The sequence below is a fragment of the Neopsephotus bourkii genome, unplaced genomic scaffold (genome assembly GCF_033783945.1).
Source record: "Neopsephotus bourkii isolate Nb327-2 ecotype Australia unplaced genomic scaffold, CSIRO-AGI_Nbou_v1 NB_196, whole genome shotgun sequence".
NCBI lineage: Eukaryota > Metazoa > Chordata > Aves > Psittaciformes > Psittacidae > Neopsephotus > Neopsephotus bourkii.
Genome location: NW_026900709.1, coordinates 4,520,918 through 4,533,504, shown reverse-complemented (window position 1 = coordinate 4,533,504; position 12,587 = coordinate 4,520,918).

Sequence of the window (12,587 nt, the reverse complement as noted above, 5' to 3'; positions counted from 1 at the left end):
TATACATATGAAAATAAAACCTCAGCAAACAAAGCTTCATCTATGCCTTTCTGAAGTCCCAGTTTTTATTAGCAACGCTAGCATACCACTAGCGTGTTTTTAAAGTGTTTATTTAATCCAGCTATTCAGTAGTCTCCAGAGCCCAGGCTTCTGCTTCAGTGCTGAATCAATGCTTGGTCAAGCCTTAAACTTTATGGGTTTTGGCACAGTGTTGAAACAGAAGCTTTGATGCTTGAGACTGCTGCCTGCACAGAGCAAATATAAATTTTGATCAGTACAGTAAGTGTTCACCATGTAAAATGTCAGTGGCTGGCCCGTAACGACCCCCTCGCCCCACATCTGTGGGGCTGGGTGGTGCGCTGGGGCTGCAGGCACAGGGCTGTTAACGGCTGCAGCGTGTTCCTGGTGGGTTCCTGGGTGCTGCGTCAGTCCCAGCCCATGTCGCCTGTGTCGAAATAGCATTGTTGTCTGGTGGCAGTTCAGGATGAAACTACTATTTCTGCATTCCTACCGGGTAGTTATTCTTGGTCTTGCAGAGGCTGAGGGTTGGTCCAGATGCCCTCTTCTCCAGAAGCTCTGGGTCAAGGTCAGGTCTAAGGAACTTTGTGAGCCAAAGCTGTAACTCCTAATGCTAGCGTTCAGGTGTGCTTTGAGTCCATTGCAGTACAAGAAAGGCTTTGTTTTCTACAATCTGTGCTAATTCTGGTGGCTTTCCTTTAATGTGTACCTGGATCTCATTTAGGTAATATATGTAGGTAAGTCTGCAATGCAGAGGAAAGCCAATTTCATCCTTTTGGAGCTCTGTGGCTAAGATGTATTTTTCACTTGGCAATCCTGGTGTATTCTTCAAGGTAACGAACAGTGGGCAAAAGCTTAATTACAAAGACCACATTTCACCCACTCACCTTCAGCTCCCCAGCATGACTCTTTGGGAGACAGCCCGCGAATGCCAGCTGTCCTGCCCCTGCCCTCAGCCAGCATGACTGTAACAACAGCGCCCTGTGCCAAGCAGAGCCAGGCTGTGGGCACCCACCCTCCAGGGCACACAGGGGATGTGCAATCATCCCTCCCCACGACCTCAGCTCTCACACTGTGGCAGGTGAGGAAGCACAGTGCAGCGCAGTATCCCACAATGGGGGATCCCCACTGCCTAGGACACAGTGGTGGCTCTAATGTGCAGGTTCCTCCTTGTTCTTTTGGCTTGTATCATCTACTGGAGATGTGATTACAACCTGTGCTGTAAGTCCTGCAGTGCCAATGCAGGTTAACAGCGTATGATGGAGCAATATTGTTTCGGTACTCTACTCTGCGACTCGAGGAATTCTGTTAATTTCTTCCCTTGTGTGTTTGTATGTGGATATGCAAAGTGTATGGTGTGATTTGGTGTAGAGATTTCACTGATGTACAAGTGCATTTTATCCCCTCCATATGAGGGGTTTGCCTCTGTTTAATACTTCTCATTAAACATTTTTGTACAGTTTGGAGCATGGAAGGGACCTGCCTGTATCACTTGAGCACCCCTGGCTCAAGGCCTGCTTCTTTACTTCCTCCTGGTGCTTCCTGCTGTGGCTTCTGCTATGGCAGAGCCTGGGCTGGGGAAAGCTGGTGCTGCTTTCTGGGTATCACTGCGTGCAAGGGTCACACTAATGTAAGTCTGTGGCACCACACAGGGAGGCTTGGCACAGAGTCAGAGACTGCGTCGCTTTGTGCTTTGGCCAGTCGTTTCCAGAAAGGGCCAAAAAGGCTGTCCATTCAGAGTGTGGAGGTGGCCCCTGTTAGCTTGCAATGACTGAATGCTGCTGTGGAGAGCAAACGCTTTCTTTGTGGTGGTGTTTGACAGACAATCGCACAGCCAGCTACTGAGAACTTCATTAGCATGCCTGACAGAGGCTGCAAAGTCTCAAAATTGACCACACAGGGAAAGGACCCTGTGCAATTTCACTGGAGTGGAGTGCCAGCTTCCTCGGCACATCCCACGGAGCAGATCTGGGGCTGGGAGAGAGGGTGCATCCAGGATGGAGAATTGCCGGAGGAGCTTATCCTAATGTTGCAAATTACATTGTGGTCTTCTCCTGATACATTTCCAAGACTACATTTAAGAGAGGGAAATAAAAAAACTGGAATATGAGTTCTGGGAGCAGCGTTAGGCTCCAGATACGCATTAAGGGAAATAGAAAAGTTTTCTAACTTTGTTTGACACCACCAAGAATTTATGGCCTGTCTGTGAGCTGTTAATGGGAAACTGGGGGAAAAGAGGGGCTCCTTTCGCCCTCCCTCAGTAAAGGAATCTCAGAAGAGTCTGTTGCCTTTCCTCAGCTGCACTGACTCTCTGCACAGAGACACTGATAGATTTGGTGCTCTCTTCACACCACTCCCTGCTGTTTCTGTGTTAGGAGTGCTGAAGTGTGGGGAATCACCTCAACGGCAGCACAAGCAAGCCCTGAACTTAGTGGGCACCATTCGGCACAACTATGACACCAGTGGGTAGCAATATCTGGAACGCTCCTATTGTTTGTTCCATGAAGCTATCATCTGCTCTTCCTCAGAGTGGAAGAAGCTGGACAGCTGAGTAATCTGCTACAGCAGCAGGTCACAGATGGATGCAGGAAAGCTTGGGCAGTGCCTGAACCCCTTGGCTGTCACCAGGGGCCCTTGCCTGCTGACAAGTGTTGTGCCTTTCCCCTGGGAGTGCTGGCTGTTGTGAGTGGTTTCAAGGTTCAGTTTCAGAGCATGGCCGCTGCAGTGTAGAGAACAGATCAACACACCCCAGCTGAGGTGGCCAAACCATGGCATACCTGGATTCTGGGAAGCTGGCTGTGGAGGAGTTCAGCTTTCATGTGGGTGAGAGGCTGGGTAGGGCAGGGGCTACAGCTGAGCTCTCTTTTCCCTTCACCTTTGCAGATCCCCAGGGGTTGATGTGATCTCTCCACCCCCCGCAGCAGGAGGAGGGGACAGATCATAGCACCCAACACTTCCCAACGCTTGTCATTCAGATTTACAACAAAAAAAGAGAGGTAATTGCCATCTTGGTGACAACTTCCATCTGACCTGCTTTTGGTGGAGATAACCCTTCGCTTTTATCATGCACTGTGTCGTCTAAATTAGGAAACTTTAATAATGTATGCAATTTATCATAAGACTTATGTGATAATGGCGGAAACTGACATAAAATGAAGAATTTATAATGCTGGATTAGTCTTATGAAACAGTGGCGTACCTTCATAAAGAGTCCAAAGAGCAATTATTATGCGTGTTTGACTGGCACTGTAAAGTCGTTAGTTCAATCATCATTGACCAATTAGTGCTTTATTGTATTTTCTTTTTATTTTTATGGTCAGAGAATGGCATTTTTCCCACAATCAGTCCTTGAGCACAAAGACAATAACAATTAAAAGAAATATTTTAAATCTGGATTTTATCTGCATGGAGGGACCCGTCCATCATTATAAAGATCAGCTCTGCGTGCAGCTGTATTTCAATCCAATCGACCCCAAATATCCAATCTTCCAGCAGAAAATCAGAAGTTTTAATTTTAAACATTCTTCAAAAAAACTGAGTACTTTGTGTTTCACAAACTTGCTCAAAATATGGGAGTTCCTTATGACCTTACATTTGTTTAAACGCTGCGTGTTTATAAAGATGTGTGCGTGATAAGGTTACATATGACACTGATTAGAGTCCAGATAAGAACGATTATTGTGGTCATTAGGGACAGACTTGGGCAGTATCCAGTATTATCAGCCAAAAGAAATAAAGAAATGTAATACTGTGTGAAAATGCTTATTTATCCTGACAGGGAACTGACCCGCAAATAGGGTTTTGGGCTGTAATTAAGCAGAAGCTATTACTTACAGTAGCTTAGTCATTGTACCTGTCCTAAGCCTTGGCTGCCTGATCCAAAACTCAGGATTGTGGGAGCAAACCGGCTTGTGGTTTGGGGTGAGGTGACATGGTGACAGGCTGGGAGATGACCTTGACTTCAGCACGGTTGCACTGGTGCACACCACCAAAGGTGTGGTTTTGGATCGTGTTCAGAGCTGGGTGTACTGTGTGAAAACGAGCTTTTGACACTTAACACAGCGTGTGTCCCCTTGATTGTGCCTGTGTGCTGCACTGCCACCAGGCTGACCCCTGGCTGAGGCTTCACGGGTTCAGGGAGCAGCCATGGGAAGCAGCTTGGGCTTTCCTTGGGTGCCCTGGGAAGCTCCAGGGAACCTTCCTGCAAGAGATTATGAGGTGCTTAGCACAGGAGAGATCCCATGGTTTTGGCATCCCTAAGTGAAAATAAAGTCAAGGCCAGTGTTTCTCTGCCCTGTGTTCCCCTGCACAGCTCCTACTACTACCTGCAGTGGTGATCCTCTCTGCCCTCCTGCTCATGCTCAGCCTTACCCCTCCCAAAATGCCAGCTGCTCCTGTGCAGTGCCCATGGCTCCTGCAAGGAGGAGCAGCACATGGCACCACAGCATCCTGAGGGTAAGAACGCATGGCACCACATATACAGCTCAGTCCTGTGCTGTCTAGTGGGAGCCATCAGCTGTCAGGTAAAACACCCACCTCTCCTTTTCAAAGCCCTTCCCAGCCCAGGGGGGAGTTGGGTAGTGAATGTGTGTGTGGTGGTTTCCTTACAGCTGCCTCACGTTTCTGGAGGCTCCGTAGCAGCAGAGCTTTGCAACAGCTTTGAGGAGTGGATTTGTGAGTCCATTCCCATTTGCTGGTGTGGTGCAGGCAGTGGTGGCTCTCTTGGGCAAGGTGCTGAGCACCTCTGCCAGAGGTCCTGCACAGACTGCAGCTCCCAGACAGGCCTGTGGCCAGTGTTCAGCATCAACTGGTCATCAGCTGAGCAGAGCTGCTTGCCTCTTAGCGGATGTTAGTGAGCCCACCTTGTTCTCCACTGTCCTTCTTAGGAATATATTTGCATTTTGAGCTTGGGGATTGCTTTCGGATCAGCAGAAGTCTTCTAAAGTATGTAGGAAGCCATGTCAGGGGGTGGGGAGAGGCGGGAAGAGCAAGTCATGGAAACGGAGAAAGGGCTACTCAAAAGTAGTATCTTGTACAGAGGAAGTTCCTTCTTTTGGGGTATTTCAGTTTTGTTTTGGAAGTCACTCTTCTTCCCCTGCCAGTGTACATCCAAACATTCAATTTCATTCCCAACCGGGCAACATATCTACAAGTCCCTGATCACTACAATTAACTGTAATTAAATGGTGGGAAATCCAGATTATCTGAAGAGGTCAGCCAGATCTCCAGCAGCAAAACAGGGTTTTTTTTCTCCTGTATAGAGGTGTACCAGGCAGGCATACAACCAAATCCATAGGTGATTTGCCCTGAAGCAAGCAAATTCCTCAGCCCTCATAGTCCAGTTTTGAAGTAATGTAATTCACCTAAATTTGCAAGCAGTGAGATGAACCCCATAAGTCTAAGAAGCCTGCAGGAAGCTGGTATCCTCATTTGCATTCAGCTGACTTTCTGTGCATAACATCTGCAGGGCCTCTGGCTACTGAACCTGGAGTAATGAGGGCATCAGACAGAGAGGAACACTTGCCATAGCTCCTTCTGTGGGACCCTCTATCACAAGTGCTGACATTGCTTGTGATGGGTGAGGAATTTCTCCTTGGCTCCAGTCCCGCTGCACCCAGCCTGGGGACTTTGACAAGCTACAACCATCTCGTTCCACTCCTTTCCCAGTGATTGTATCCATGAGGGTGGTTTGTCTAAGCCTGACTCTCCTTCCCCTCCCCCCGCTTTATTTTCTTAAGAGACTTAATCAAAGGTAATTTGAGTTCCCATTTCTCTATCAATGGTTGTATTTAAAAGGAGCTTATCTGATTTCCATCACCAATTATGGGCTCCCATTTCTTGTTTATATCCATCTCAAATCTGACCAGGTCCCTGTTTGATTTTGATAGGAAGTCAGGGCTTCGTACAAAGCTAAGGAGGCTCTGAAGCACATTTGTTCGGGTAAAATAATATCTTGGGAATTACTTCACTTGTACTGCAGGAGGAGGGGGTGGAATGGGGTGGTCCCTGCCACTTCTGTTGAAAAATAAATTCTGAAGCCCAGATAGTAAATATTTCCCTGAGCCAACACGGTGGGAGGGAAATTACAGTGCCCAGGAATATTGCTGTTAAGGAGTCTCAGGTCAGAGGTTAATGTAACAGGAGTTGGTCTAGCCAGAAAGGTCAGGAAAGGTTGGCCTTGTAAGTGCAGAGCTGTTTGATGACTTCTAACTATTCTGGGCAAGAAAAACATCTCTGCCTTTGTCTTTGGGAGATAGCTGGTAAAAGCTGAGGCCTCTTAGGGAACAAGCTGCTAAAAACTGAGGAAAACTGGGACAAAATCATGCACAAAGTGGGGTGTCCCTGGACCCCTAATACTCTTTCAGCTTTGACATAGCAGCTTTGCATCTGCTCCAGTATTTTGCTGTGCTTGATTTTTAAAATTCATTTATTTGGTGCATATGAATCTCTAGCATGCCACTGTAACTCACTCGTGCTTACGAGGCAGTTGCCGCTGTGTGGAGAGCTTTGTCCTTGCTGTTTGAAAAGCTGGTGGCTATTTTTGTTTGGGTTTGGTTTTCCTTTTTTATTTCTTTTATATTTTCCATAGCATCAAATCTGTAAAACCACACAAGTAGGCAGGTACCTCTAATGTTTATCGTAAGGTAGCTTGGTGAGGTTAACATGAGCCTCCTTCCCCCTTGGGTTACCTTTCCAGAACACTGTGATGCCAACTGGGGTGTTAAGGTGAGCCACTGAGGTCGATGGTGGCTCTTTGCATGCTGTCCCTCCTCACCAGGACCCAGGGAGCCCCACAGGCCTTGCACCATGTATCACAGCTGGACATACAAACTGGGTCTGAACTCTGCAGTCACCACAGCTTCTGGTTGGGCTGCAAGAAGAACAGGGTGAGATTATATCTGCAACAAAAGACAATCAGGGATCCTCCATGAAAAATGCATCTTTTCCTGGGAATACCAGGGTAGTTTTTCCCTTCTCCCAAACAATAGTTGTTCCTGAAATCCATGTGACTTCTTGTGTGTGGTGGAAAGGGAGGCAGAGTGCCTGAAAGCTCAGCACCTCACACAGCAGGCAGGTAGAAGAGCCACCTACTGTGCTGCCCTCACTGTCCTCCAAAGACTGCAGGATCCCCCTGAGATAACATGTGCAGGGGCCAGCCTGTAAGCTGAGGGAAGCAAATGTAGGTTGGATGCCCCATAAACTCAGGAAGATAAATTATACTGCTATTAATCTCATCAAGTCTTTTGCTGGGATTTCTGTCTCTGAGGGGAGTGATGGAGGAAAGCCTAACGTGCTTTGTGAAAGGTGCAGATTTGCTGTGTAATGAGGACCTCAGTTGCCTGCAGGAGGAGTCAGGAGCATGTGGAACCAGGGATCCTTCAGGAAACTTGCAGAAGGCTCCCAGCAGCCTTCAGCCAGCCACACGCATTCATGTCACTGTGCAGAACACCAGTGCAGGAGAGCATGTGCTGGGATTAACTGGTGATAAGTACAATTATGTGGGCTTTTGAAATGTCAGTCACGGTGAACCAACACCAAAAACCAAAGAATGGCTGGTCTGTCAGGCTGTATATAGGTACTCTGTAGCTCTTTGCTGTCTCTTTGACTGGTTGAATATTTCTTGCTGAAAAAGTATCAAACTAAACCACCTAGTCTGCTTTCTGACTGAAGTGATTTCTTTTCTTGTATGAAGACCCCTGAACTGAGCAAAAGCTGCTGAGAAAGAAGGTTCATTCCAGCAAGCCCAGCAAACTTGTGCTGTTGTAAGCACTGAAGTATTTCAGAGTCAAGTTCCTCTGAAAATGGGTGATATGTGTGTTTTGACACTCCTGTTATTTCTCTTTTGGGGGTAACGCCATGCCTGTCTCTCAGAGGACATCAGCTTGGAGGTATGTCTAATTGTTTTGACTGGTATAAAATGTGGAAGAGCTGCCCTGGATAGCCAGTTTGCCCATGCCTTGATGTGAAAGCTTGTAGGACTCACAAAAGTTCAGTATTAATAGCAACAATTGGTTGCAGACTTTTAGTTCCTGTTGGCACCTGTCTCTCATTATGAAAGGAGAAGCCCTTCCACTGGAGCTTTTCGATGCTCTGTCTATTGCTGATTACTTCTCCACAGCGATACATGCTTCGCTGATGCAGCGGCCACATCACACGTAATGTGGGGTTAGCGTTGTTCCACATTTTCCTCTCTCTTCCTACGAGTTGAACATTGGCCCTGTTCCATTCTGCCTACTATCGGAAAACTCAGCATACTTGATTTACTGTATGCAACACGCATGCTGGTAGTCTCTTTCCCTTCCTGCAGCGGCATGTGTACTTCAGCTTTACAATAAAGGGTCTGTACAACACACAGCAGGATAATCGGACAGATATTGGGAGGGCATCTCATCAGTGCCAAGCCAATTAAACCATTAAACCTGATACAGTAAGCTTGATTGCAACTGGCTGTCTGAGGTCCTCACCAAATATGCTTCTGAGAAGGGGGATATGAGCAGAATGTGCAGAAGGGGGCCCTGCAGGAGGAGCTGGGAAGCTTTGACATCCATGCTTTTGAGTAATTACATTGGTTTGGACAGTAATGCAGAAAAGATTTTTTTTAGTGCACACATTAGAAAGCAACTCAAATTCTTTATGATATGAGATTAAGTGATTTCATCCCAGATAAAACTTAAGACCAGCAAAAAAATCCTAATGCTTGATTGCTCTTGAGGTAATATTTCAAGACTTGAATCATTCTGTTTTAAAATACCTCAAGTTTACAATGATAAATCTACAAAGCACTAAAAATCCTACTCAATCAACTCTGGTTCTTGAAATGGCATCTGCCTTTGAGCTATAAAAATAACAGATGATTTTTTGATAGCTTATCAGTTAACAGACTGCTTAGTTAGGATAGCACATTTTTATGCTAATCTTAGGGCTGTGATGAGCGAGAGAGAGAAAGAAAATCTATAGTATTATTTTGTATCTACTTTAAGTTCAGCCTAGCTTTTGGAAAAGATCTGTCCTCTTCTAGGAATTGCCAGCCACACGGGGGTTTCAGCACTCATCTGAATGGAGGTGGAATTGATTTAAACATGTTGAAGTGGTAATATATGTGGCTGTTTCATGGTGTCTTTTCTGCACCACATAGCAGACACGAAGCAAGTGAAACAGGCACTGAGTGCTTCCCGGCATGGCTGCTGAAGCACCTCCCTCAGCCCAGGAGGACAAGGCGGCATTGCTGCCTCTCTGAGGTTGCGGATGCCCTTGTTCCTGAGAGGCAGGGGACAGAAGCAGAGGTCTGCCAAGCCCATGGTCCTGCTCTCTGTCCTCCATTCTGCTCTCTGTGTGTGCTCTCAGAGAGGCGGGAGGGCGCATTCAGCCTGAGCTGGTGGGATGCTTTTGGGGAAGGAAGCAGAAGGGATGATGCCATGGGAAAGTGCTTGAGCCTTCCTGTCTGATGTGTCAGATGTGCATGCTGTGATCTTGGTGTGGGTTTGCAGTGGAGAAAAGGTTCCTTCTGAAATGGGAAATTATCCCTTTTCTCAATTCCCTAAAACTGGGATTAATTTGGCAAAAAAAAAATTTGACAAATTTGAGGCTGATTTGGCATTTTACGGGCATGGGTTGGAAGAGATGGTGTCTCAGTGGCCAGGCAGGGGCAGGATTTTAATCCTCCTTTTGTTCACTCTGAAGAGTTCTCACATTCTTTAAAGAGAAATGGTACTAATTCAGTTTGGTACCCTGTACCAGTTTCTCTGGGAGACTAAGTGACAACCTAAATGGAACCTGATTTGACCAATAGTATCATTTTTTACATTTTTGTGTCTTTGATCTTTTATTTTTGATGTATTCTTTTTCCAGTTCCTGTTTTGTGAAAAGCTGGGGGTGGTGGTTGTGTTTATGTTATTGTTTTTAAATCCACATTCAGTTCTGATTTCTTTGGATTCAAGATGGGCAGGAGAAAGACAATAGGTGGCTTGAATCTGGCGATCCTCACTGAGATTGTTTGCTACCTGATTCTATCTCTCTGGAGAGCAGAAGACTATTTTAGCTGAAAATCAGTATAAGCATTAAAGAAATATTCCATACAAACAACTTCCCTTATGCAGTTCTCTGCTATGCTGACCATGACTTCTTTCTCTTTTGTCTTAGGAAAAATTGCCTTATAAAAATGTATAGAAAAGTGTGAAAGCTGCCCATGGAGGTAAAGCTGATTTCCTTTTCTCTGGCACAAACATTCTAGCACCAGTCTGCAGTTGGTTCAGCCAGAGATTTGTACTTTAGAGCTGGTGTAAACCATGGTAGCCCTCAGACCTCGACTGGCCAGTAGCAGCAGTTTGTTCTTGGTCAAGTTGTCCTGACACATCCAGAGAGGAGTTTTGCCATCTACATGCTAGAAGTGGGTCCTCTTGCTCTGCATGAGATCCAAAGGCAAAAACTGTAGAGGATACCTGGACATAAAAGCTGAAACCCGAATACATACATGACTGTTAATTAGGACTTGTAGACCACAAAATTAGGGATTTTTTTCCCCTTTAGGCACAAAGCCAAGGAAATGTACTTGGTCCCTCAAGCTTGAGTGCATGCAGGAAGGAAAAAGGAACAAGACTGGGTATGTCCTTCTCTACAGTTCGGAGACTTCATCAGACTCCCTGCCCAGGAGCAGTTCCCAGTTTCCATTTAGCCCTGCAGTTCTGAGCATTAGAAGGAGGAGGGAGGATGCCTGCCTTGGTCTGCTTGCAGATCTTTGGGCTGAGGAAATCAGCCAAGGTGCATCTGTAGGGGAGCAAGCCAGTCCCTTCCTCCTTTATCTACCTGAGTCAGTTGGAGTTTGTACACACTGTGTCTGCCATGCAGAATGACTTGAATCTGTGCTTTCATGGGATTGCCTCTCTTAAACTTGCCTATTTCTTTGCAGGAAACTTTTGTTGAAGGATAATTTGTGCAGAGAGCATGCTTATCAGCAACACAAAATTGTCAACGAGATTTAATGCGGCCAAAATCAGCAAACAGTGCTGTGTTCCCACAGACCCCGAAAATCCAGGTAGGAGTATAAAAAGAGTATGTTTATGTTTCCTGTGCCTCTTCTAGATATTTATACTATCTATAAAACTAGATTTTTATTCTAGACTTTCATAGCTAAGGTTAAGCCAAAAGCCTGAAGAAATGAGCCATTCAGTTGCCTGCATCTTCATCCAGACATACATACCAGATAAAAATACTGTTAAGCATAGGAGAGAGAAAGTTAGATTACTTTTTCCCTCTATAAAACAAAGATGGGATGAATTTGGAGCCCATGGTTGGACAAGGCAGGAGAAAGATTTCCTTTAGTGGTTCACTTCCTGTGCTGGCTGACTTGATAGTGGATTTTCATGCAGGCTCTGGTCTTCTGCACATTGCCTATTACTTGTTGCAGCACTACAATGGCAGATTGGCTCGTCTGCATGCTCCCATCCTCTCTGCTTCCAGAGAAAGGTACTCCCTCACTTATACCTACAGAAATTTACTTAACCCTTTCTACCAACAAAAGGACATTGAGAATGGTCACATTTTAAAAGAGCCTGCTCTTTAAAGCATTTGCTGAATGAAGCATGGGAAAGAGTAATAGAGAATCTTTGTTGAAAACTGCGAACTCAGTACGTGCTCAGAGGGGTATAAGCTGAAGACAGAAGAGAGAGTTTCTTAAATTTTATTTCTAGAAGGAAGTCGCTCAGGTTTCAAAATGCTTATAATACAATGTATCTGTGTGGCAGAGAAGTGCTCTCACTGAAATGAAGTTATTACAAGAGTATAATAAATATACAGAACTTTATATAGATGTCACGAAATCTAATGCTGAAAATTTATGATAGTAAATAAGAAGTCTTTGATTAAGCTGATGGTAATGAAAGCTCTTGGAGAAATTGGGTTAAGATTAAATGGAAAGTAGTGATACGTGCTGGAGAGAGAGGAGCTAAACATCATTATTCACGGCTTGCAGTGACTTTTTCGTATGTAGGTTGTTGAATATTTGAGCTAAGTAGGTAAAATGTAGGCTAGTCCAAGTTGCCCTCACAAGGTTTCCTGGCATGGTTAGACCTAGACATCTTACGATTGCTGTATGTTATTCTGGTTTATAATTTCCTTCTATCTACTGTTTGTTGGCTTAATTTCCCCCACCAGACTGTACAGTATTGTGCAAAAGAGGCTTGTGTGGGCTTGGGTTTTGTACATGCGTGAGTGAAAGGGAAGAGAGAAATATACCAGTGACTGATTTGGGTCCTACTTCTGCCATGCGCTAATCTCTGATGTTTACACGCAGTCCTGCTGCAGGCATGGTCTGAGACATTTTTTGTGGTTGTGGCCTCCAGCTAGCTCAGCTTTTTAATCAAGTTCTTTTAATTGGGTGCAAATTCTCTGTGTAGGTGGGAGAGATGCAGGAATTAGATTACAGGAGACTCTGGATGACCGCAGACATGAACAGAACCGCTCTCCTATTCAGTCTGTGCCAGGTGTGTAACCAGTATTGTGGGGAAGGAGAATAGCCCAACCCCTGTCACCTATCCTGGGCTTTTCCCAACACCCTTAGCCAGACTGTGTTG